Source organism: Neodiprion virginianus, chromosome 2, assembly GCF_021901495.1.
Source record: "Neodiprion virginianus isolate iyNeoVirg1 chromosome 2, iyNeoVirg1.1, whole genome shotgun sequence".
Taxonomy (NCBI): Eukaryota; Metazoa; Arthropoda; class Insecta; order Hymenoptera; family Diprionidae; genus Neodiprion; species Neodiprion virginianus.
In genome coordinates this window covers 11815673-11823806 of record NC_060878.1, presented here as the reverse complement: position 1 = coordinate 11823806, position 8134 = coordinate 11815673, and the positions used below count along the sequence as shown (strand labels likewise).

The following is an 8134-nucleotide window of genomic DNA, read 5'->3' as shown; positions in this document are numbered from 1 at the left end:
TGCGCCGGCTCATTGTTTCGGAGACCATCCGATGGTCACGAGACATATACGTGGAGCACGTCTCGGGCGTCAGGCAATATCGCGTGCCTGAGATTAGCGGACCCTTGGGGAGTGATGCGGGAGCAAATCTAATAGAAAATTCAAACGGCGAGAGGCCGCCGCTCACGGGCCAAATCTAGACTGCGTCCCAATACATTTTAACTTTTTAATCTTCTAACTCTCTTTTTTTAATCTTAAGCTATACACTGTTTTCTTCTTTTATTCTTTCCACTAGAATTTAAGGGCGGTGGCCGGTAGGGGTCATGCCCTACATTTTAAACTTTTATACACATTTAAGCTACATATTTTAATGCATGCTATTTTACCTACATACTTATTCTTTTATCTCTACTCTTTTATATTCATTTTCCTTCTTTTCTTTATTTATTTTTCATATTTCTTTTATTTATTTTTAATAAGTTGCATGCACTCCAGGATTAGTCCCTGGAGCGCATGTAACTCGATTTTATTGTTAAAACCAAAGATGTCCGTTTCTTCTATTTTAGTACCTTTTTATTGTTTATTTTTTGTTGTATTACAACTTTATATCTATTTTCTTTTTAAGCCACCGCCAGGGGCGAGATCTGTATTTATATCACCCCCGGGCAAACATTTGTAAGCCCGGGGGAACATTGTTTGTTTTAATAAACGCCCTTTAATCTGTTCTTATCAGCTTAATATCTGATACGCTCCCCATTGGGGAGCCAGTATATTAATCTGATTTTTGGAAGGTGGTGGAGTGTCAGGGGCTTGCTCCGGCTTCGCCGCGGGTCGACCCTGCATTGCAGTACCGTAGGGAGCAGGCCCACTAGGACATTTAATATCAGAGCACTCCGCCACCTTCCAAAAATCAGCTGGATAGGTTAGCTGATTTTTAATTTTTTAAATTTTTAGATTTTTATTTTTTAATTTTTGTTTTTATCGTATTATATATACACTTTTATTTATACACTTGTATATATTTATTTTTACACTTTGGATTTTAGTTATTTATTTATTTATTCTATTTTTTATTAGCTAGGCTATTAGTTTTAATCCCGCCGAGAAGCGATCGGGACGTGGTTTAAGTGCGCGAGTGTTGTGCCGCGAGTGTGTGCGCCTCCCCCGCTTCGTCCCCCCGTAGAGTGTGCGGCGGAACTCCCCGGGACATCGCGCCGGTGGGTGGACCCGTCAGAGGTAAGTGGTGCCTTTCTTTCTCTCTTCTGTCTCTTTCCCCCGGCCATACGGTGCCGATTGCGAGGCGACCTTGCTTAGTCGTTCTCGCGCGGCACTAGGTCGGTTAATCCCTTACCCCACCCCTAGTTTCCGTCACTGTAGCGAGCCGTCGCACCAACACTTGTTGGTGCCCTTGTGACGGTGAGTTGCAGTGTCGGTTGCGCTCCCATCCTAAACGCGTTAAGACTCAGCGGGTTGTAGCTGCTGGAAGACCGACTGCAAGTGCGTCGGCACGAGGGTTGGTCTCTCCGGCTTCAACAACCCAGAGTCAACGTAAGTCTCGAAGTTTCTCTGAGGAAATAGCGCGAGTTATTCCCTCGGCGACAGCTTCGAGATCCTTCTACCATCACGTCTGTCGTTGCCCGAGGTCGGGGACGACTGAAACACGTCTGACCTGCCAAAGGTGCGACAGGCTGGTGCTGCCCCCCCGGCGGTCAGTAGCCGAACCGATTGGCGCGAGTCATAGGTCGGTACTGCGGGCCGTCGGTAACTTATCCTCCCCCTCTGTTACCGACTCTCTCTTCAGGTAACAGAGGCAATACCGACTATCGCTTTTTCTTTTCAACTCCTTTGATAACCCGTCTTTTACCCCAATCCTTTTCTATCTCCCCTTTCTTTCTTCTTTTCTCAAGGCACCGCTGAATCGGCGGCTTCGCTTAGCGGCGTGATGGAAGTCTTCGTGGACTTCCCGTTCCCGGACGAGTTCCGCTGCCAAGATTGTTTTCGAGGTGGCAGGGGTAGGGGGACATGGGCGGTGGGGGCGTTTAGGGCGCACGCCGACCTTAAAAAACACCTTAGAAAATACCACCCAGAGCGCGGGATGAAGTTCCGCTGCGGTGTGTGTGGCTTCATCGGCGAGGGGGGGTATCCCCTCAAGGCGGTGAAGCTGCACCACGAGCGGGCCCATCCCGCGCCAGTTATAGATGGTCGGGGTGCGCCTGAAGCACCCGCGGCGCAACAGCCGCGCACTGTTGACGAGGGCCGTGAGCGGCCAATTATGAACTTTTTCAGCGCTGCGGCGCCTGTGGGTCGGACACGGGCGGCGAGGACATCAACGACGACGACGGCGACGGCGGGCTCCAGCAGGGCTACCACCACCACACGCCCTGCCACCACCAGCGGGACGTCGAGGACGACGCGGCAGAACACCAGCCACCCACGGAGGAGCGACGAGACCGCCCGTACAACACCTGTGGCGCCCGCCACTACGACCGGGTCTGGAGCGCGGTGCAGTACCAGTCGGCTGCCGGCAATGAGGAGGACCCCAGAGGCACCCCGTTTCTCCAACGACGGGGTGCGGAGGACCAGCGGGGGTCAACGCGGCTCTCCGGGGGCCCGACTCTCCATCCACGAGGGCCCCCTGACGAGGAGGAGGAGAGCCGCCAGCGTGCCGGTCGAGCCGACTCCACCACCAACGTCCACCACCACCAGGAGGGGCACCGCGACCAGACCACTGCGGACATCCCCGGGAACAAGGGGGGCACAACATCTCCGCCCCGCCGCAACCCCATCTCCAAACGCGGCGGGGCCCACCACCACCAGAGGAGGCCCCCCACGACCATCTACACTCCCGGGGAGGATGAGGACGGCGGCTACCACATACGCCGCCGTCACAGCGGGCGCCACCACCGCATCGACGCAGCCATCGTCCGGCGTGCCGGCTGCACGCAGAGGGCTGCGTTTGGCCGCCAGGGCCACATCACTTCCCCCTGGCGGCCCCACCGGAAGCAGCCCTCCACCGTGGGAGATGCCGGCCCCACCGGCCCACAACACCCGGAGCCGGAGAGCGGGGTCGGTAAGCGGACAGCCGATCACGTCGGCGGTGGCTGCCACACTGACGACGGCGACGACGACGACGACGATGTGCGGGGGGCCGATCACCACCTCAAGGCCCCTCGCAGGGGGGAGGGTCACCACGACCATCTCCGGACTACCTGCCGCACTGCCACGTGCGGCAAGGACCCTCCCCTCCATCGCGGAAGCGGAATCGAGGGCGGTCTCACCGGCGAGGGAACCGTGGAGCGTCGTCCCCCAGCGGACCCGCCGACGACATCCCCGCGGGTCCGCCCCGGCGTCCAACGAGGAGAGCCCGCCGTCTTCACCAGCCCCGTCCACGACATCATCATCGGGGTCGTCGTCCGTGTTCGAGCCCCCAGGCGACGCAGCGAGTAGCAGTAGTTCAAACAAGAGCAGTAGTAATAACAATAATAACAACAATTTTAATAACACGCGACCGCCAGCCAGAACAAAGCGAGGCTCCCGTGTTTGCGCCCCGAGGGTCAATGCGAGGCCAGGCACGCATGCACGTAGAAACGAAAATAACAACAATAGTAACAATAACAACAATAATATAAATCTTTCTATTTCTAGGCAAAGGACGCCGGACACGTGCTCCACGGATATGGAGCCCCGGAGCCAAGGTAGAATTAGAGGAGGTGCTACCCGGAGGACCGGAGCACAACGGGCAGGAGGAGCCACAGGTGACGGGAGGCCCGCGACCTCTGGGCGTGGGTGTCCGCCTGCGAGGAGCCAACGACGGCCCAACCAACCCCGTCAGCCACCGGCTCCGGTGGGGCAGCCGCCGAGGCCGGCCGACCGGTCCGCAATGATCCACCACGCTGGTAATCGTGTCGACGAGGAAGGCGTGGTGCGTGAGCGGGAACGACTGATCGGTCTGGCGGAAGCGGCTGTCAGCTGGGACGATCTGGAGGAGCTGGCGGCGCGAGTCGCCACGTTCCTCCAAATCACCGGAGCGAGAACGGGGGCTGCGGGGGAGGAGAGGGCGGCCGGTCGTGCTGGGGGCCGGCGCGGGGGGAGGGCTGGGGAAGCCACGCGCGGGGGGTCCGGGCGGGCGGGAAATCGCGGGAGCCCCGGTGGTGAGCGCCGTGGGGCACTTCCAGCGGGGGGGGGACCGAGTGAGAGAGGCCACAAGGATTCAGCGGCTCTTTCGGGCGAACCGTCGGCGCGCTGTCCAAGAAGTGTTGACGGGCCCGCTCCAACACTGTGAAGTGTCAAAGGAGCGGATCCGTCAGCACTTTGAGGACATGTACGCTCCGGCGGAGAGCCTGGGGGGCCGCCCTCTGGCCGAACCTCTCACACCTCCAGACGAAAACAGCAACGACGATCTGGTTAGGCCTTTCACGGAGCGAGAGGTGGACCGTCGGCTCCGGCGTATGAATAATTCTGCGCCGGGTCCCGACGGGCTCACCTACCGTGACCTCCGAAAGGCCGACCCCGACTGTCGTCTGCTGGCGGCGACGTTTAACGCCTGCCGTCGTCTGGAGGCGGTCCCCCCCAGCTGGAAGTCGTCGAACACGGTGCTCATCCACAAAAAGGGTGACCGCGACGACCTGTCCAACTGGAGGCCGCTCGCGCTGGGTGACACCACGCCCAAACTCTTCGCCGCGCTGCTGGCTGACCGGCTTACTGCCTGGGCCGTCTACAACAACCGGCTCAGTCCGGAACAAAAGGGCTTCCTGCCGTGCGAGGGGTGCTACGAGCACAACTTCGTGCTGCAGGAGGTCCTTTCCGACGCTCGCAGGTCGGGGCGCCAAGTGATCGTCTCGTGGCTGGACTTGTCGAACGCGTTCGGCTCGGTCCCCCACGGGGCGATCTGGCGCGCTTTTGAGGAAGCGGGAGTCCCGTCGCCGTTAAGGAATATTGTTGAAGAGATGTATAACGGCTGCTCCACCCGTGTGCGAACGTCTGAAGGGTACACGGACCCCGTCACCATCCGCTCCGGAGTGCGTCAAGGGTGCCCGATGAGCCCTGTGGCGTTTAACCTGGCGCTGGAACCGGTGCTGCGTGCAGCATCGGCCCACCCGACGGGTTACACGCTGCACGGCCATCGGCACAATCTACTTGCTTATGCCGACGATCTGGCTTTGATTTCAGACACTCCGGAGGGGATGGAGGCGCTATTAGGGGCAGTGGAGGCTGCGGCGGGTGGGATAGGACTTCGGTTTAAGCCCGCAAAGTGCGCCACGCTCCACATGGGGCGTGGACGCGGTGGCCGAGTTCTTCCCACCCGCTTCACCCTCCAGGGTCAAGAAATGACGGCTCTGGCGGAGGGGGAGCCTTACCTGCACCTGGGGATCCCGACTGGCTACCAGGTGAAGCAGACCCCGCTGGTGACGGTCCAGGAGCTGGAACGCGACCTCCGAGCCGTTGACGAGTCCCTCCTCACCCCGTGGCAGAAGGTTGAGACGGTGGCAACTTTCATACTGCCCCGTCTTGACTTCTCGTTGCGGGGAGCACATGTGGAGAAGGGTCCTCTGACGGCAGCCGACAGGCTAGCTAAGCGCCTGGCCAAGTCCTGGCTAAACCTTCCCCAGAGGGCTAGCGCGGAGGTGGTCTTCCTCCCTCCCAGTAGGGGGGGATGCGGACTGCTTCCTCTGGCTGACCTTGCCGACGCCCTGACCATCGCTCACGCCTTCCGGATGTTATCCGCGGCCGATGCGGTGGTCAGGGAGTTGGCATGGAGCTCACTGGGGCGGGCGGTGTCCAGGAAACTTGGACGGGACCCGTCGCGCTACGACCTGGCGGCCTATCTTTCCGGTTCGCTGGAGGATGGGCTTGCCAGAGACGGGGGGGACACTTCCTCACTGTGGTCGAGGGCTCGGAATGCGGCGAGGAGGAGCGCGAAGGCCCTGGGCCTGAAGTGGCGATGGTCTGCGGAGCTTGGGGAGCTGGCCGTGGAGATCCGGGGCTCGGCTGGACGGACGACGGTGGTGCCACCGCGAGCACGAGGCCAAATTGTACGCCGACTGCGGGCGGCATGGGCGGAACACTACAGTCTGCGATTGCTCGGGAAGCCAGACCAGGGGAAGGTGTTCGAGGTGTCGTCGTGGTCGAGGTATTCCAACCACTTCCTCCGCGGCGGCAGCTTCACCCGCTTCGCTGATTGGCGCTTTGTTCACCGCGCGCGCCTGGACGTCCTGCCCCTTAACGGGGCACGACGCTGGGGCGACGGTGACAAGCGTTGCCGGCGTTGCGGGGGAGCACTCGAATCCCTTCCCCACGTGATCTGCCACTGCCGCCCGCACTCGGCCGCATGGCAGCTGCGGCATGATGCCATCGTCGCCCGCCTAGCGAAGGCGAACCGCCTGCCGGGGCAGCTCCGGGTTAATAGGCGGGTTGAGGGGGTGGACGACGAGCTGGGGGCTCTCAGACCTGACATCGTGGTCAGGCACGAGCCCTCAAAGAGTATCGTCATCGTCGATGTGACCGTGCCTTTCGAGAACCGTAGAGTAGCGTTCGATGAGGCCAGGGGCCGTAAGATCTTGAAATATAAGCCCCTGGCCGATGAGCTCGGAAGGCGCGGTTACCGGGTGACGGTCTCTGCGTTCGTCGTCGGCGCCCTCGGCTCATGGGATCCGAGGAATGAGTCGGTGCTGAAGCAGCTGCATATCGGTAGTCGGTATGCAGCGCTGATGCGCCGGCTCATTGTTTCGGAGACCATCCGATGGTCACGAGACATATACGTGGAGCACGTCTCGGGCGTCAGGCAATATCGCGTGCCTGAGATTAGCGGACCCTTGGGGAGTGATGCGGGAGCAAATCTAATAGAAAATTCAAACGGCGAGAGGCCGCCGCTCACGGGCCAAATCTAGACTGCGTCCCAATACATTTTAACTTTTTAATCTTCTAACTCTCTTTTTTTAATCTTAAGCTATACACTGTTTTCTTCTTTTATTCTTTCCACTAGAATTTAAGGGCGGTGGCCGGTAGGGGTCATGCCCTACATTTTAAACTTTTATACACATTTAAGCTACATATTTTAATGCATGCTATTTTACCTACATACTTATTCTTTTATCTCTACTCTTTTATATTCATTTTCCTTCTTTTCTTTATTTATTTTTCATATTTCTTTTATTTATTTTTAATAAGTTGCATGCACTCCAGGATTAGTCCCTGGAGCGCATGTAACTCGATTTTATTGTTAAAACCAAAGATGTCCGTTTCTTCTATTTTAGTACCTTTTTATTGTTTATTTTTTGTTGTATTACAACTTTATATCTATTTTCTTTTTAAGCCACCGCCAGGGGCGAGATCTGTATTTATATCACCCCCGGGCAAACATTTGTAAGCCCGGGGGAACATTGTTTGTTTTAATAAACGCCCTTTAATCTGTTCTTATCAGCTTAATATCTGATACGCTCCCCATTGGGGAGCCAGTATATTAATCTGATTTTTGGAAGGTGGTGGAGTGTCAGGGGCTTGCTCCGGCTTCGCCGCGGGTCGACCCTGCATTGCAGTACCGTAGGGAGCAGGCCCACTAGGACATTTAATATCAGAGCACTCCGCCACCTTCCAAAAATCAGCTGGATAGGTTAGCTGATTTTTAATTTTTTAAATTTTTAGATTTTTATTTTTTAATTTTTGTTTTTATCGTATTATATATACACTTTTATTTATACACTTGTATATATTTATTTTTACACTTTGGATTTTAGTTATTTATTTATTTATTCTATTTTTTATTAGCTAGGCTATTAGTTTTAATCCCGCCGAGAAGCGATCGGGACGTGGTTTAAGTGCGCGAGTGTTGTGCCGCGAGTGTGTGCGCCTCCCCCGCTTCGTCCCCCCGTAGAGTGTGCGGCGGAACTCCCCGGGACATCGCGCCGGTGGGTGGACCCGTCAGAGGTAAGTGGTGCCTTTCTTTCTCTCTTCTGTCTCTTTCCCCCGGCCATACGGTGCCGATTGCGAGGCGACCTTGCTTAGTCGTTCTCGCGCGGCACTAGGTCGGTTAATCCCTTACCCCACCCCTAGTTTCCGTCACTGTAGCGAGCCGTCGCACCAACACTTGTTGGTGCCCTTGTGACGGTGAGTTGCAGTGTCGGTTGCGCTCCCATCCTAAACGCGTTAAGACTCAGCG

General features: G+C 56.9%; 2 non-coding genes across 2 annotated transcripts; both read left to right on the top strand.

Moving 5' to 3' along the window:
- The first annotated feature begins 670 nt into the window (after positions 1 to 670).
- Positions 671 to 853, top strand: LOC124299404 (U2 spliceosomal RNA). The gene has a single exon (XR_006906998.1). It is a non-coding gene; the product is annotated as a U2 spliceosomal RNA (small nuclear RNA).
- A 6504-nt stretch (positions 854 to 7357) lies between these two features.
- LOC124299403 (U2 spliceosomal RNA) lies at positions 7358 to 7540 on the top strand. Its single transcript, XR_006906997.1, has one exon. It is a non-coding gene; the product is annotated as a U2 spliceosomal RNA (small nuclear RNA).
- The last annotated feature ends 594 nt before the right edge of the window (positions 7541 to 8134 follow it).